We start from the raw sequence: 19,248 nt of genomic DNA, 5'->3' as shown, positions 1-19,248 counted from the left end.
GGTAAAAATCAGCCTAGCTCCATTGAATTCAGTTCAGCAATGCTTCTTTACACAAGCAGAGGATCTTGCTCTGTGCTTTGTCCCCAAAGCTTTTGGTATTGAACACTGCTTGTAATTTGGTAGCCTGTTAGGAGGCGGTGAAAAGAACAGCTGCATCTATTGGGAGTGAAAGAGGGGAGTGATGAGTGACCTCAATGGAGTGCTGACCAATAGGAAAACTATTAGTTAGGACTATGGTGTACGGGCAGAGGTGGGGGCAGGAGTAGGACTAGACCAGCAGGAGTGTTAGGAGTCCAGTTTGAGGGGCAGTGTCTGAGAGTGGGAAGCTTGTGCAATATCTGCCCGTTTGCATTGGCTGGGCCCAGCCAGTGCTAGGATGAGTCCTTCACTTTTGAGTGCTCAGGTCTTCTCTTACCTTTTCCCCCTCGGGATTGTCGTCATGCAGGTGGATGGAAGGTGTCCCAGGCTGCTCTTTACCTGCTTGGATAACACAGGGTTTCTCAATGAACAGACACCGCCAGGAAAGTGAGACTCATGCTGCTGCCCTCCTGCAGAGATCAAGCCCAAAAGGGTTAGCAATGAGAGGCGTTCTTCAGTCCCTGCCCAGAGTGGATGGACTCCTACTTAGGAGCTCACCCGCTTTGGAAATCCAGCTGTGTTGTTCTCATCTGACTCTGGAATCTGGATCTCCAGAGCCTCAGCAAATCTGTTTCCTGGATCGTTCTTGATTGCATTGGAACTAGATATGTTTTCTGGAGGAGCCAGACGAAGGATTTATCCCAATTCGATACGCTCTCTTTACTGCAAAACATCGTGTGACACTGACACAAAGGTCGAGCTCTCCATACCCCTTTGGAAACCGATGTCCCAGAGTGCAGGATGGTGCTACCTGCGCACGCAGCTGAGTTCCCTGCATAGATAGCAGGACACCAATGCTCTGCAGTCTGCATTGGCTCCCATCTCATTCCAGATACTGGCTTTCATCTGTTAAGCCCTTTAATGGGTGGGTCCCAGGAACCCAATACACAGCTTGCTCTAGAATTTCTGAGGCTGGGCAAAGGCATTCTCAGCTGGGGGCTTGGCCTCTAGAACTGGATCCCCACCCTATGTGTGGCAGGGCCCACGTTCCCTGCCTTTCAGGCTCCGGGCAAGACCTATTTCCTGAGGCACATGGCGGTGGAGGGTTCAGCAGCAGGCAATTCTCACCAGTTTGGGTCTCAAGGTGGAGGAGGTTTCTTCTCTCTCAGTACTTTACATGTTTGTATCTTTACATTTTAGGGCCAATTCTGCCTTTGCAGAAAGGTCAGAAATGGAGGAAGAGGGCTGGGAAGGGGATTTGAGGGGGCTCCAAAGGCAGAGAAGTTCCTGGCCACCGACTCTAGACTGGAGGAGGAGCTAAGTTGCTTCCCAGGGAGTGTTAGAGGGAAAAGAGGAGACCGAATGGAGAGTTTTTATAGCAGACTCTCACAAGCCCCAGTTTGCACCATGGCCTGCACAACTCCAGCAGGGCCAGATTACATTTTCGTAGACTCATAAGACTGATCATCTAGTCCAGTCCCCTGCAATCAAGGCAGGACTAAGTATTCTAGACCATCCCTGACAGGTGTTTGTCTAACTTCCTCTCATGTCTGAAGCCAACATCCCAGAGCACAGGGCTGTAGCTGTTGCCGCATGCTCACAGGGCAGCTCTTCTCCCTGCTGGAGGATCTGAGCTGCCTGTTGAATCCCAGAGTAACAAGTATTCACGACCGAGCAATCCAGTCCTTGGGGGGGGGTCGGGGGGAGCCCTGAGGCTGCTGACCTGTTCCCCCCTTATGCTGTTTGAAGATGCTCCGTGCCTGGGCAGCTGTGGCAGTCTGGTAGATGGGGCAGGCGCTTCAACACTCCTACCGTTGCCTCCCAGAGGCGGCTAAGATTGTAGGATCACAACAGGCCTCTCAGGAAGATGTCCAGGATCCTGTCCGTGGGCTTTCTGACCTGTAGACAAGAAATTCAAACCTATTCTGTTTAATGTGACCCTCTGGGGGACTTCCCCTGTGAATCACCAGGTTCAGAGTGGTTAACCAACAACCTCAGCCCCCTCTTCCTCTCACGTTATATGAGTGTTTCTCCAGGGGCTCTGCCTGACAGAGTCCAGAGCAGCATCTACCCCGCACTGGGCAACAGGGGGAAGCAGCACCTCTGCTCTGTCCCCATTTCCAGGCAGGGTTCCCCTCTCTCTGAAACAGCCCATCCCTTAATCTGTTGCTCTGACTTCTACTATATTGTGATACTCGGTGGTTGTGTAGCTAGAGAACCTGTCCAGACTCACCACCTTGGGACATGCGCAGGTAGCATGGTCCAGCACTTGCAGCCTAGATATGTGCATGGAGAGACGGGAGGGCTTCAGCTCTCTCCAGCATGGCTTTAAATACCTGCTCCCTCACCACCGCCTTGGGCCTCAGTGGTGATGACTAGGCTTACAAATGTACTTTAACTGTAAGTGCAATTGTAAAAAGTAATATCTTATTGTATGTGAAAGTTCATAACCTATAACAAATCTTAAACTACAAGAAAGACAGACTAAATTAGTCTAAACAAGAAAGCCATGTTAATACAATGCTGAAATCATGTTTGGTAAAAACAGAATGTGGAACCAGAAATTAATGAACCAAAATGAGTGTGTTGGGTATTAAGCCTGTTTCGTGGACAAAATTAACGAGGGTGGCTTATTCTACCAGTCGCTCCCTTTTGGGGACCTTAAAGAAAGACTTTAGAAGAACAGACAGATTACTGGAGCAAACTTCACCATCCTAGGTGTCACTCCCACTGTCTCCTAGACCACCTTCATCCTAATCTGAAGAGATGTTCTGACCAGGCACAGAGGGACCCAAATAACTTCACCACCCCTACCAGCTACAGCTGACTCCCAAACACTACCCAAGATGAAACAGGATTGGACTTGAACAGCAGCAACTACTCCAGCCCATCTCAATTAACTCCTTTTACCCAAAAGGACCGTTATTACCAGCTAAGACTGCCAAACAAGGGGGATTTCCTTCGAAAAACCCTTCAGCTAAAGGGGAAAAATTGTTAAAATGAAATGCTTATTTAGTACTTTACATTTCAAATGCTTTAACTTTTTATTAAAGAAGGAAAAAGACAAAACCATAGTGTTTTCCATAACAGTAAGCAGGCTGAAGTCCCTATGTACTGAACCTTGTTTACCACTGTTTAATGTTAGATAACACCTTTATGGTGCTTAATTTTGTAATGAAAGAGGTACCAGGGCTCAATCAATTTTTTTTTTTTTTGCTTAACTTTCATAACTGATGCAGCAAGCCCAGAGGTGCCAAGGCTATGAACTGCCCAAAGCTCAGCCGTGGCACAAATTAAGCACTGCATCTCTAGCCCATTAATTTAGATGGAATACATCCAACAGCTCTCACGAACTAGAGAGACCAAAATACAGCCCTCAAACAGGCTGCAAGCTGGGTAGGCCTGATCCCTGCAACTTTAGTCTCCATCAAGTTTGGATTAAGAGTTACTAAGGGCTTGTCTTTATGAACACTTAGTCTGCAGTTAGCTGAGGTGTAAATCTACACCATACTAGCCAGCTGCACACTAAAAATTCCCTAGTGCACTTCAATCTCTTCGCATTTCAAAACAGGATAGCTAAAGTGCTCTACTGAACTTTTACTACGTCAGCAGTCTCCTTCCAGACACTCGCTACTCAGCAGGATGGTGGGTAGACTCTAGACCCCAGCTTTCTGAGAAATGAGCATTCATCTAGATGAACGCTCAGGGTCTAAAGTAGGATTCAACACAGAACTGCGTTTTAGTCAGAGCTAACATGAAGTGAGCTCAACCGAGAGGACACAAGCTGGTTGGAGAGTGAATTCTAGCTCCATCTATGTGCTCTCCAGCAAGAAGAATGATTTACACCCTTTTCAGCATCAGAAGCAATTCTCATCCTTGTGATCAGGCCCCCCAGACAAGTCACTCTTGTCACTATAATGACAAGAGTGATTTATGCAAGCTAAATTAACCCTTCCATGGCTGTCACATACACCACCAGACTCTCACCTCTGCAAAGACTGCAGCCAAGGCCACCCTGCATCCTTTCATAGCAGAGCTCAAGTTAGGAAGCCAGTGTCCCATTAGGCTTCTGGGGAAACCTTTTTTTCTCCATGGCTTTAGGGGGAGGAAAACAGTTTGGATGAAAGGGTTTTGGAGAAAAGTATGAATCGTCCATTTCGATTTAGCTCTCAGCCTGCCACACCAACTCTTGACTCGATGTCTGATTCCTCTCCCGCTCAAAAGCACAAACCCAGCAGTCTCTGTATTTGACACAGAGTAACTGTCAAGCTATCTGGAGTGGCTGGTGAATATGGGTGCCAACCTCAGGACAGAGAGTTACAAACCAGAGCATAAACCCCAAATTGGTTGTGGGTTCTGTACTTAGATTTCACCAACTAAGTATCAAGTGTGAACGCCTCAAGTACTAGAACAGCCTTCCCATGGAGTCACAGACAGCCCCCTTGGGCACTCCAGTCTAGCTTGCCACCCAGGCAAGCCTGCCTTTATGAAAGATGGTCCCTTGCACCAAAAATCGCAATAATATTCAGTAAAAGTGGCAAAGAATCCTGTGGCACCTTATAGACTAACAGACGTATTGGAGCATAAGCTTTCGTGGGTGAATACCCACTTCTTCAGCTGCATGTCAGGTTACTCCCAGTCGCAAAGGACCCTCCCCTCGCAAAGTTACTCCCCTCGCAAAGTCACTCACCCCAGCTCAGTTGTACCTCGGATCTCAAACCAAAGACAACGCTTGTAACTAATCCTGTAATAAACTAACCAAACATTTATTAAGAGAAGAAAATGAGCTATTTACAAGGTTAAAGCAGGTAAATGCGTGCACGCACAAAAAGCCTTAGGTTTCAAAAGGTAGTAGAAACTGCTTTCTATGTCCATTAGAGCTAATCCAATGTTACGTTAGGGATCCCTTGCTTATGCTGAAAGTATTGACCTTTCTAAATTCCTCGCAGCATAGTGATCCAGTTCCTTCTGGTCAGGGATTTTTATTCCCTTCCCCCAGAGTTCAAACTGATAGTTGGACACAGAAAAAGTGTCTGCCCTTCATGGGTGTGGAGGGGAGACCATCAATTTTTGGTTTCAATGGGCCTTCTTATGTACAGAACCAGCACTTTACATTCATTAATGCTGCTTTCCTTTTTGAGTTACACAATTTTAGAGGTTTGCAATGGAAACGCTCCACATAACTTTACATCATGGGCTACAAATGATATAAGTGAGCTCAATACACGCAGCATCCTACAAACATTTCATCAAATTTACATGCATTCATATCCACTTAACATCTCTTTTAACAATGCTAACACACAGGTGTCAGGTTGGTTTCCAGCTATGCATGTCAGTGCTGGGCCTTGTCATGAGCTGGCACCTGGTCTGCCAGCATCATGGTAATTTTATGAAGGAGTAGTCCCACCAACTTCAACATGAGTAGTTACTCACATGGGTATGGGAGCGCAGGGTCAGGGTCTAGGTTAGTAGTGAGTGCACTGGATCAGAAAATGTTTGTTGGTGCTTTGAACAGATATGGTAAGGGAGATGCACAGTGAGGCTGAAAATCTCATCATGAGAATTCCAATAATTTAGACTCTTGAGGCTGTCTAAGTGTTTTAAAACAATTGGCCAGGTCCTCAGCTGGGTGTAGACTGATGTAGCTCTAGGGCTTTCAGAAAAGCTACATCAATTTAAAGCAAAATGAGGATCTGGCCGAGAATTTTATAGGCAGCATTTGCAGCTGGTAGACACTGATCTTATGATCTAGTATTGGGCCTTTGTGTCAAAATAAAGACATTTTAAAATCCCCAGATATTAATTATAAATTGATATCTGTGCAAGTCTGCATTGCTTTGTCCTGATGTCAGTAATGATGGTCGCCAAGTCATTTAAATCTCTTGCTTGTTGCACTGGCATTTTTTGGGGTTTATTTTATTTGTCATTTCTTTTCCTGAGCTACATAAAGGGACACAAGGAATTTGGTTTTTAAGTGAAGGTTAATAAACTGTTGCCCTAATATTTGCTGGTTCTCCAGCAAATAAACACCCAGTATATTATCAAAGCTCTTCATAAAGGGGAAATGACAAGCCCCAAGGGTCAGAGCTAAGCACAAAGAATCCATAAGCCATGACTATAATGTGCTAGACCAGTTTTAGTGCTTGTTAAAACTGAATGGTGTGGTCATAAAAGGTTATAATGGTAATTTAAAGAAACATACGCTGGATGAAATAATATTCATTTAATAAATTAATGTTTTTCAAAGGGAGGGGTGCACACTCCCTGAGAGGGTGGAGGGAACACAGACAAGCCAATCTCTTGTTCTCCAGAGTCCATTTGAAAATTAGTCTCTAGCCATTATAACTGCAAAGAAAACCTTCAAAACATGAAACCAGTGTAACTGACGCAGAGACATCTGCCGGAATTTGCAGAGAGCCTGAATCAACAGCTCTGAGGTGTGACCTGCCCTGTTTGTTTAAATGAGGGCCAATTCAGTTACCAGTGATGGTACTTACTTCATTGCTCATCAAAGCATCTAAGAAAGGAGCAGTATCCTATTATGGTGATTTACAGCACTGTTTCCCAAAGTGAGAGGGGTGCACGAAAGAGGAGCTGGGGGATGGGAGGGACTTGGAGTATTTTGGTGTATGCGGTATAGTTGTAGCTCTCCTATTAGAGACAGAAGGTGGGTGAGGTGATATCTTTTATTGGATTAACTTCTGTTGGTGAGAGAGACAAGCTCTGTGGCTCAAAAAGCTTATCTTATTTAAGGTTAAGATTCATGCTAATTTTTATAACAATTCAATAAGTCTACTAAATGCGTTCAAATGGTGCTGCATGATATTCCGAAGTATAATTGATCAGGCTGGTTGGACTCTTACCACAAGGAATAATGTTTCTCAGAGATCTGCTAGCACCCATCAGGGATGGGATGAAAGCTCCCTTTGGTGTTTTGGACAGCTCACACCTGCCCTACTCCCTTCTTCTGTGCTGTTTAAGCAGCAATATGAAACTTTCCCAAGCTGATGTATTTACCTGTAAAGTCCCTCTGGTTGGTGAAAGCACAACTAACTGCTGGAATGGCTTAGGTTGACGGACACCGGGTAAGCAGTAGCCCTGGGTAAATAAAAAGGAATCCGGGCAGGGAGTAGAGAGGCAAGGGGTAAGATGAGAGCAATGAAATGGAAGAGGAGGCAAAGAAGGAAACCAGGGGACAAAGGGAGCCACGGGAGTGGAAAAGAGTAAAGTATGAGGAAAGGGGGCAAGCCAATATAAAACAGGGAGTGTATGCCCTCCTACCTGCCTATAAAACATGGCCAAATGCTGATCAGAAGACTGCTTTTGGCTCTGATTAAAAGATGCTGGCACTCTCCTCAGTGCTTGGGATCTGCACAATGGCTATATCTCAGGTAGACTGGAGAAAGCTGGGCATCAGAGGAGCTCAGATGAAAGACCAAATTCAGCTCTGATACAAATGGGTCCAGCTTCTTGAAGCCAAGAGGGTTGCTCAGACTCTTATCAGGTCTGATTTTGGTGTTGTGGTGCACGAACATGCACGCTACAAGAAGGATTCAGGAGAAGGAGGAAGATGGGATGGGAAAGCAAAAGGAGAAACCGGAGTAACCAAGGAAGCAAAAATGGAGACTAAAAGGAAGGAGAGGGGGAATAAAAGAGGGATGAAATCCAAGCATGCCATTAGCAATAGCTCTTACCTGATTTTAATTTGGAATGTTACTAGTTATTTAATACACTACTGGTTAATACTTGATGCTAATGTTGCCTTATTCAAGGTAGGTTGCTAATCGATACTGCTGCAGTCTTCACAGTGAGATGGTGACCAGCCTCTATGGGAGACCAAACAATTCTCCCTCCGCCCCCCCTCAGACTCATATCTCACTATTGGGATATTGCAGTTTTAACAGTATTTGACTCCAGCTCAGAGAAGCTGTGAATCTGCTAGTGACTCTGCTACGTCCAGCCTCGCTCAATAAATCCTCCTAGTACTCAAATTATCCATGAGAAACGTGAGAATTTCCTTCGGGGGCATTGGAGTAGAACTGAAAGAGGCATCCGAGCCAAAGTGGGCAAAGGGAATTTTACATAATCACAGTGAGCTGGAATTAGAGATCTCACTGAATGCCCAAGCCTAGAGGATATTCAATTAAAGAAGCCCTTGCTTGCCATGCACAATTTCCTCCACTCTCATGAAGGTGATTGGTGCAGAATATGCTTATCCCCACTACTCCTTGCCAAGCTTCATTTTCCTAAACCAGTGCCTTTCCATTTGTGTGCTAGGAGGCCCCAATTTTACTAGAGGGAATGAATTCAGGCCCCACCTTCCTGCATGCTACAGACAACAAGGAACATTTTCAAAACACCCAAGTGACTCAAGAGCCTAACTCCCATTTTCAAAAGCTAATGGGGGACGGATTTTTTTTAAAGGCATTTAGGTGCCTAAAGATGCAGATAGGCACAGAGTGGGATTTCAAAAGGACCTAAGCAGGTTAGGTGCTTAACTCCCATTGAAATCAACAGGTGTTTAATTGATGCATGCCCAGCTGTTTTTGAAAATCCCACTAGGCACCTATTGGCCTCGTTAGGCATCTAAATACCTTTAAAAGGTCTGGTCTTTAGGCTCTTAAGTCACTTAAGCACTTTTGATAATTCATGGATATCAGCTGTTAATGCAACTATGAGGATGTTGGTGCATAAACCACTAGACTAGCCTTATGGGTGGCCTGGTGTAGTTCAGTGAGCTGGAGGAGCTTGCTTCTGAGTGCACAGCTCCTCCATGGGTGGAAAGTCTGCCCCCAACAGGAAGGGCAGAGATCCCAGTGGGTCTGCCTGGGGGAGGGCTCAAGGAGGCACAGAGTGGGTCAGAGGCAGAATGAGGGGGCAGGAGCTTCAGGAGGAACTGGCTGGGATGGACAGAATAGGGGTGGAGGTAACAGCAATTTCAGAGGGACTGGTGGGCAGAATGAAAGGGACAGAGGCTAGAGAGAGGACAGAGTAGGGGGCCATTTTGGGGGGCAGGGTCACAAGGGGATCTGCCATCTCTCCAGTGTGTCCCACTTGAACCTCCAACACCCCCATTCTGCTTTTTTCTCATCCTCCACTGCAGCAAAGCTCTCAGGCAGCTGGTGGCTGCTCCATCCCCTACTTCCCTGGAAACTCCAGAGTGGCAGGGCACCTGCAAGGGGAAGCCCCTCGAGCAGACTATCTCCCTGCTCTCAGTGCCAGCATCTCCACAGCCCCTAGTGGCCAGGGAGATCATTGCAGTCCTGCTGAGTCATCGGAGTTGGAATACGCACACGGGGGGGAGTCTCTCAGAAAACCCTGGCAACTACTTATTGTAACTTAAACATAAGACAGTGCCACCCACAAGTTGCCTGGGTGCCGTAATCTGAGAATCCTTGATGTGAACCACATCCCTGACATTCTGCACTGAATGCTCACCGATATACGATGGAGAATCATCTATAGTTAGAGGTCAACTACAGCTGACCAAGTAAAAGAATAAAGGTGCATTTTGTGTTGAATTATTTTTGCTTTTTTTAGTCTAATTACCAACATTCTGGTAGCTTGTAGGTCGGTTGCATGGCACTTTTGTAGCCGGTGTTGCAAGGTATTTACGTGCCATATATGCTAACCATTTGTATGCCCCTTTGTGCTCAGGCCACCATTCCAGAGGACATGCTTTCATGCTGATGATACTCATTAAAAAAAAATAATGCGTTAATTTAAATTTGTGACTGAAGTCCTTGGGGGAGAATAGTATGTCTCCTGCTCTGTTTTACCTGTATTCTGCCATGTATTTCATATTATAGCTGTCTCTGATGATGACCCAGCACACGTTGTTCGTTTTAAGAATGCTTTCACTACAAATTTGACAAAATGCAAAGAAGGTTCCAATGTGAGATTTCTAAAGATAGCTACAGCACTTGACCCAAGGTTTAAGAATCTGAAGTGCCTTCCAAAATCTGAGGGGGACGAGGTGTGGAGCATGCTTTCAGAAGTCTTAAAAGAGCAACACTCTGATGCAGAAACTACAGAACCCGAACCATGAAAAAAGAAAATCAACCTTCTGCTGGTGGCATCTGACTCGGATGATAAAAGTGAACATGCATTGGTCCTCATTGCTTTGGACCATTATTGAGCAGAACCCATTGTCAGCATGGACGCATGTCCTCTGGAATGGTGGTTGAAGCATCAAGGGACGTATGAATCTTTAGCACATCTGGCATGTAACTATCTTGCGATGCCGGCTACAATAGTGCCATGCAAATGCCTGTTCTCACTTTCGGGTGACATGGTAAACAAGAAGCACGCAGCATTATCTTCTGTAAATGTAAACAAACTTGTTTGTCTAAGTGATTGGCTGAACAAGAAGTAGGACTGAGTGGACTTGTAGGCTCTAAAGCTTTACATTTTTGTTTTTGAATGCAGGTTTTTTTGTACATAATTCTACATTTTTAAGTTCAACTTTCATGATAAAGAGTTTGTACTACAGTACTTAGGTGAATTGAAAAACTTTGTTTTTTACAGTATATTTATTATAAATATTTGCAAAGTGAGCACTGTACACTTTGTATTCTGTGTTGTAATTGAAATGTTTGAAAATGTAGAAAACATCCACAATATTTAAATAAATGGTATTCTATTATTGTTTAATAGTGCAATTAACTGCTATTTTTTTCAATCGCTTGATAGCTCTAATTACAAGTGATTCCAGTTGTGGCACACAGCAAGGTCAAGTTCTTGAAAAGACAGTTACTTGAACAGTATACACTGTTGCATCGTATTTGTCTGCAACATCTAAGGGCTACATAAATATTGCTTTTGGATGTTCATGGACCGCTCTTATTAAAGGCACTGGAAGTCACATTTGTGCAGCTGGTGAAGGAGTTTACCTCTTAGATAACATTGCTTTTAACCCCACTGCACGTTGTAACCATTTGCCACTCAAACTGTGCAGCTTTAGAAAGAGCCATACGATTTTTACTCTATTCAGAATGATTTCAGCAATTTAGTTTATCATTTATTGCTTTCAAAATGCATTTGCCTAATATAAAACGGTCTCTGTTTTAGCAGATTTACTATTCTACTTTCACTGACTTATTGGGCAGCCTATTTCCCAAGAAAAATAAATCCCATGAGAACCTAGCAGGGTAATTGGTTCCTAAATTGGCTGCTAAAGAATAACATGAGTCAAGGCAATTGATTTTGCTGAGAAATAGGCATAACGTGCAAAAACCATCGGCTTGAGTCTGATCATGCTTATACTGGTATTAAACATTATTAAATTCAGTGAAGTCAATAGAGGACACAGTGTAATACTGGTATGAGTGAGAAGAAAATTGGGACCTTCTGTCAAGCATTGGTGGCTTTTGGTAGTTTTGCTGTCTTCTGATTTTTCATGTTAGCATATTGCAAAATGTAGATATTTTGCCACATGCTAAATGGATTCTTCATTTCTTAAAAAAAAAAAAAAAAAAAAAAAGCTTGCCTATGGAAAGCTAATAATAATCTGGTAATACGCTGTCAGTTGGTAGTTTGGACCAGCAAACAGCATACTAAAGTGTCTGAAATTAACTTAAGCAGTAAAAACTGTAGTCACAGTCATGTTGCAGTGTTTCCAGAACTGTGCAGCAGCAAAAAAAAACAAAACAACAAACACTCATTTTGGGTACCACTGTTTCACCTTGCTTATAGCCCCATTTGACAGCTCCACGTCCTACCTCATCTAAACATACATTAAAAATGGTTTCAAATGATATGTGCATGTAAAGCAGAGGTGGGCCACATCCGGCCCGCCGGACCATCCTGCCCGGCTCCTGAGCTCCCAGCCAGGGAGGCGCGCCCCCGGCCCCTCCCCCACTGTCCCTCCTCCCCCGCAGCCTCAATGCGCTGTGCCACCTGCGCTCTGGCTCACCGCTCCTGCCAGGCAGCGTGGTGGCATGGCTGGCTCCGGCATGGTAAGGGGGTGGGGAGTGGGGGGTCCCGGGGGGCAGTCAGGGGACATAGAGCAGGGGGTGGTTGGATGGGGTGGAGCGGTCAGGGAACGGGGAACATGGGGGGGCTGGATAGGTGTGGGAGTCCCAGGGTGCCTGTTAGGGGGAAGGGGTGTGGATAGGGGGCAGGGCAATCAGGGGACAGGGAGCAGGGAGGGTTGGATAGGGGTGGGGGGTCCTGGGAGGGGGCAGTCAGGGGAGTTGGATGGGTTTGGAGTTCTGAGGGGGGCAGTATGGGGGCGGGAAGTGAGAGGGGTCAGATAGGGGGCTGGGGCCAGGCTGTTTGGGGAGGCACCACCTTCCCTACCCAGCCCTCGATATAGTTTTGCAACCCCGATGTGACCCTTGGGCCACAAAGTTTGTCCACCCCTGATGTAAAGGATGGGTACATTAAATGCCAAAAAGCTAGCCCTTTTTGGAAAATTGCCATATGTCTCTTAGCGCTTCTGTATGCCAGGTAAAGGGTGGGGGCAGGCTCTTATGCCCCCGCTACCCACTGCACTTCGTAAGGGAGCAGGTATGACCAAAGAGGAAAGAATAGCACAGTACACAGAAGGCCAGTGCTTAATTCATAATGAAACCCTGCCAGAATAACATTGACTTTTTTCTGGTCCTCAGGAACTTATCCAGTGTTCCATGCTGTTTTTTTTTTTTAACAAAACAAAGTTTAAAATTGCTCATAGAAATGCAGAATAGCCTGTTAATTCAGGCCACGCCTCTCAGAATCCTGTATCCTCCAGTTCTAAAACTTTAACTGCAGACAAATGAGTGCTCCATGGGCCAAATTCATGCCTGGCATTACTCCCCCTGGGAGATCAAAGGATGAACTTAGCCGGCCTTAACTTCTGGTCATCCAGAGAAACATTGTGCTTTGGAAGATAATTATTAATGAGATTTTTTGCATTCAAACTGAAGTGACTGGTGTTAGCTAGCAACCCACTGTCCATTTCTTTCAGTGCCATTACAGATTTACCCAGATACATGAAAATTTTCTCACGGAGAGCACAAAGTTAGCATTACATGCAGAGTTAGCTACATCACCGACACACTATGAACTCCTGAGCAGTGTAGTTCACTGAACAGTCACAGGTGCAAATTAATGCATATTAAAGTGCTGATTGCTGCCACTGGCATGGTACTTCAAAGTGAATTTAGTCTGAGCAGATTCAGTATGAAAGCAGCTCTGCAGTATAGCAGATCAGGTCAGCAGAAAAGAAAAACAGGACTTTGTCACAAGGGAAGGGAATGTACAAACTCAGGGCCTGAGCCAAAGCCCACTGAAGCCAACAGAAAGTTTCACGTTGACTTCAAGGCACTTTGGATCCGGCCCCAAATCAGTCGGCATCAATAAACTTCAACTTGGATGTTTGATTCAAAAAGAATTTCCTTTTCAGAAAAAGAACTGCCGTACTCCCAAATAGCTTGTTGTAAAAATACATACTGAGGGTGTGAGGCCCCAATCCTGAAAACACTTAAACGTGTGTGTAACTTTACTCCTGTAAGTAGCTCTATTGGACTGTTTGCAGGAGCGGGGCCTAAGAGTATAAAATAAATAAATAGCCACCCTACGTTCATGAGAAAAAGAAGAGGCTGGAGCTGCAGTAAAGATAAGAGGAGAGTCTATAGGTCATCAAGGTTTAAAAAGCCTTTAAGATCCCTCCAGGGGATGGATGGATTGATGGGTGTAGACACACACACACCCTGATGAGGTAAGACTCCTCAGGATTGCTGTGGTGCAATTCCCTCTACAATCTACAGAAGAGAGTACTTTCCAGATGGAAATCAGCTCCAGCTTGTCAGTGCTTAGTGAGACCTTGGACTGATCTCAAAGGCTTTCTAAACCTCCATGACCCATAGAATCTCCTCTCATTGTCTCTGATTCATCTGTTATCAGTAATGCTAGTGCCAAAGAGAGAGAAGAGACTGTGATTTCACTACCATTGCACTGTCTGACTGCAACGTCTGCTCTCCCCACCAGGTTTATTATAGCTTCTCAATCATTTAAAAACTCTCTTACTTCTATCAGACACATTTGCAACCCTCTCTGTCATGCAGCATTGCTATAGGGAATGCTAGTGCTGAGGCCATAAGGTACCTCATATATCTCACCAAACTGCTTTGGTAAGTGATGGAGACAGCATGATTTCCTGGTATAAAATACCTTCCTGTTTAAATCATAATGCCAAATGCAAACAGGAGTTTTGTGAAGGAGTTTACAGAGGGAGTGAGAGAGGCAGATACATATAACAAACATACTCTAAACTTTGGCCAATTGCATGCCCCGCGTGCCCCCCCCAATCCATTCAATTACATCAAATGAAGGCAGAATACTAAGTACTGATACATTTTATAAGTGCTTTTATGCAAATGCTAGAAGTCTAAATGTTAACATGGGTAAACTTGAGGGCCTGATATTAAATGAGGATATTGAAACAACAGGCATCACAGAAACTTGGGGGAAGAATGATAATTAATGGGACACAGTCATACCAGGGTACAAAATATATAGGAATGACAGAGTAGGTTGTGGGAAGGAGCACTGTATGTGAAAGAAAGCGTAAAGTCAAATATAGTAAAAATCTTAAATGAATCAGACTGTACCATAGAATCTTTATGCATAGAAATTCCATGCTTGAATAATAAGAGTACAGCAGTAGGAATATACTATTGACCACCTGACCAGGATGGTGATGGTGATTGTAGACTGCTGTGATTGATTAGAGAGGCTGCAAAAACAAAAAACACAATAATAATGGGGGAATGTCAACTATCCCCATATTGACGGGGTACATGTTCCTCCGGACAGGACGCAGATAAAAAATTTCTAGACCACCATTAATAACTGCTTCTCAAAGCAGCTAGTTCTGGAACCCACGAGAAAGAGGCAATTCTTGATTTAATCCTAAGTGGAGTACAGGATCTAGGCCAAGAAGTGAATATAGCTGAACTGCTTAGTAAAAGCGACCATAATGTAATTAAATTTAACATCCGTAAGGGGGCAAAATGCCAAAGAAACCCCCCACAGTAGCATTTAACTTTGAAAAGGGGAACTACACATAAATGAGGAAGCTAGTTAAACAGAAATTAAAAGGAACAATCACAAAACATGGAAATGTTTTATAAACACCCTACTAAATGTATACCCCAAATTAAACAAACAAAAACAAAAGGACCAAAAAAAGCCACCATGGCTAAACAACAGAGTAAAAGAGGCAGTTAGAGACAGAAAATGCATCCTTTTAAAAGTTGAAGTCAAATCCTACAGAGTAAAATAGAAAGGAGCATGAACTATGGAAAGTCAAGTATAAAAATATACTGTAGTTAGGCAGCCCAAAAAAGAATTTGAAGAGCAACTAGCAAAAGAGACAGAACCAAGAAGCAACATTTTTTTTAAAGTACAACTGAAACAGAACCCTGGCAAAACCCGGAGCTCTGTGGAGAAGCTCAATGAATTCTTTGTGTCAGTCTTCAGTGCAGAGGATGTGTGTGAGATTCCCATACCTGAGCTATTATTTTTAAGTGACAGTTGGAGGAACTGTCCCAGATTGAGGTGTCAGTAGAGATGGTTTTGGAACAAAGTAATAAATTAAACAGAAATAAATCCAGATTAATACAAGACCAGATTGTATTCACTCAAGATTTCTGAAGCAACTCAAATATGAAATTGCAGAACTACTAACTGTGGTGTGTAACCTATCATTTAAGTCAGTCTTCTTTCCAGATGACTGGAGGGTAGCTAACCTAATCCCTATTTATAAAAAAAAAAAAAAAAAAAGGCTCCAGAGGCAATCCTGGCAATACAGGCTGGTAAGTCTAGCTATAGCACCAGGCAAACTAGTTGAAACAGTAGGTCCCACAGGAACGGCTCTAAAGCAAGGTAAGCAGTCATGGGATAAGAGCAAAGGTCCTCTCAAAGATCAGTAACTGGTTAAAAGATAGGTAACAGGGTAGGAATAAGTGGTCAGTTTTTACAATGGAAAGAGGTAAAAAGAGCAAGGTCCCCCAAGGATCTGTACTGGGACCTGTGATAGGTTTGGTCACAGAGACCCGCTTGGGACGGTCACCTGACATGCTGAATTTACCTCTGAGCCCGTTTTCCCTGCCAGCTTGGGACTCCAGAAACCTCCTTGTTGAGCCACACATGCTAGCCTGCTGCAACACAGACTCAGGGTCTGAACCATGCCCCCAGAGCTCCAGGCTTTAACCGGAAACCACTCAGCAGGTCACCTATCTCCAGCACCCAGACACCCAGTTCCCAATGGGATCCAAACCCCCAAATAAATCCATTATACTCTGTATAAAGCTTATACAGGATAAACTTATAAATTGTCCACCCTCTATAACACTGATAGAGAGATATGCACAGCTGTTTGCTCTCCCAGGTATTAATCACTTACTCTGGTTTATCAATAAACAAAAGTGATTGTATTAAGTATAAAAAGTAGGATTTAAGTGGTTCCAAGTAATAACAGATAGAACCAAGTATTTCACCAATCAAAATAAAACAAAACATGCAAGTCTAAACCTAATACATTAAGAAACTGATTACAGATACTATATCTCACCCTCGGAAATAGTCCAATAAGCTTCTTTCACAGACTAGACTCCTTCCTAGTCTGGGCCCAATCCTTTCCCCTGGTACAGTCCTTGTCAGTTCCAGCAGACATCTTAGATGGAAACGTGGGGTTTTCTCATGATTGGAAGCTCCCTTTGTTTTGTTCCACCCCCTTTTATATCTTTGTCACAAGGCAGGAATCCTTTGTCTCTCTCTGGATTCCCACCTTCTAAATGGAAAAGCACCAGGTTTAAGATGGATTCCAATATCATGTGACATGTTCACATGTCCTGTGAGACTTTATTACCCACTGGCTGGCACGCACAGTATACAGAAAAGCTTACAAGTAAACAGAGCCATTTACAACCAATTGTCCCAGTCAATGGGAGCCATCAAGATTCTAAACCACCATTAATTGCCCACACTTTGCATGACTAGAATAGGGGATGGATCACTCGATAACTGCCCTGTTTTGTTCATTTTCCTCTGAAGCATCTGGCACTGGCCACTGTTGGAAGACAGGCTCCTGAGCTAGATGGACCATTGATCCAAACCAGTATGACTAGGTCCCTACCAAATTCACAGTTCATTTTAATCAATTTCACAGCCAGAGGGTTTTTTAATTGGTCAAGTTCACATTTTCAGATGTCCCATCCCCAAAAGTACCCAGAGGTGTGTCTCATCTCCCCTGCCCCGGAGAGCAGCCATGCAGGGAGATTGGACCCACCTCCGCAAGCTCCCTCAGCCCCATCTCCCAAGACCCAGAGCGTCCTGCAGCGGGGGGCAGGTGCACCTGGAGGTGGGTCTGATCTTTCCCCCAAGAGCGGTCATGCAGGGGAAGTACAAGTCCTGTCCCTCCCCAGCCTGGCTGGGTCTCACAGCTATGAGCCCCTGTCTGGGGCACTTCCAGCAGCACAAGGGAGATCAGATTGCATGGGAAAGGGCTTATTTCACAGTTCGTGACATGTTTTTCACAGCCATGAAATTGGTAGAGCCCTAGTATGACCAGTCTTATGTTCTTAATCTCTCAATTTACTGGGAATTTGGACAAATCAATCTAAATCTGGTCTAGCAATCCCTTATTTATTATAAATCCGAAGGGTTTTAGTAGACAAACATTAGATCTCATCGGAAAACTTTATACTTCTTCTGAAACTCTAGCAGTTATGGTATCAGTCCACCTACATTAACAATTTTGTTCCCAATGTAAAATTTCCAGGCTCTGTAAAGAGGCCCAGTTGAATGACAACATTCATTGCCTATTTTGGCATTTATTCTTTAAATAATTATTAGTGAATACATTTTTCCATTGTTTGACCAACTAAAATTGTAAAAACAAACGTACTTAAAATTAATGTGCATTAGGAGTCACGAAAATGTCTTCCTTGAGTCTGCAGGCCAGACCCTGGAAAAACCTCCATGGCCTTAACTTTCCTCAGATGAGTAGTTTTACTGAAATCAGTGAAATTCATTTGGGGTCCTGGCATGGAAAACTTCAGCCCAAATGCGTAAAGGCTGACAAAGTTCTAAGCAACTGAAAATGGGAGCTTGTAGTGAGACTGGTTGGGCACTCTTAAAAATAGGTAGAATTATGGTCCCTGGTTAATGCAAATTTCATCCTATAAGATTCTAAAGTGTCTCATTAATTTAAAAAACTAACTACAAACAAAGACCGGTTTATCAGAGCACAGCTAACAGTCCGTAACAGCCTTAGCTAGGATTATTCTAAAAAATTGGTGCTTCATGATTTCAAAAAATTGGTCCTTTGATTCACAGGCCTTTGTAGCTGCAAAGGATTATGGGTTTGAGTCTTGGGAAGAAAGAGTGGGAGGTTCTGGGGCTTTGTGGTGAGCAGAGCTAAAAAGGCAATAAATATTTTCCTGTTCCTACCTCAGAGCAGACTGGGGAACGAGGGGGTCAGTCCTGCTGATGCGGAGGCTGGAGCTTGTATGAAGCAAGGTGGGAGGCTGGTGGTGGTGTGAAATGGAATCTGCTTTGGTGAGTGTCTCTGCTGGGGAGCTGAAAGCAAGGAGAACAGAAAACCAGGTATAATGAAGAAAAGAAAGACAGTAGAAATGAGAGGCCAGATCCTCATTTGGTGATTTCAGTGGAGTTAGGATGATTTACACCAGCAAAGAATCTGGCCCACTAAGGTCTCCAGCTGCCCCCTTTCAGATGGGCGTCTTTATGGTAAATAGATACCTTAGCAGAACATAGTTCACTTGAGGTTAAATGTCTAGGCGTGTACAAGGTGCTTTTCCATACCTCATTTAGGAATCACAGTCTAGCATTTTCCCCACAATCCTCGGCTTTCTGTTCTCCAGAGACAAGTTAACAATACAACATTACTTTTTCTAAACGATCCAAACAAGTTATTTTCTCTATCCCAGTCCAATCCATCAACCCAGTCTTATTAATCTAGTCCCTCTAATCCATCATACTGCTAATGTGCTTGTAACCTTGGCATCTAAAACAGTCAGGTTTGTATTTTATTCCAATATCATACACCCCATCCCTCATTAGAGCTGACACAACTGATGTGCATTATGAACTTGAGATAGTTCAAGTTATAGAGAGAGGGAGCCTTCTGTTTCAAGGACAATTATTGAAATATGGATG

The sequence above is a fragment of the Natator depressus genome, chromosome 4, assembly GCF_965152275.1.
Source record: "Natator depressus isolate rNatDep1 chromosome 4, rNatDep2.hap1, whole genome shotgun sequence".
Taxonomy (NCBI): domain Eukaryota; kingdom Metazoa; phylum Chordata; order Testudines; family Cheloniidae; genus Natator; species Natator depressus.
The sequence above is the reverse complement of the archived record's forward strand: the minus strand, read 5'-3'. Positions refer to the sequence as shown.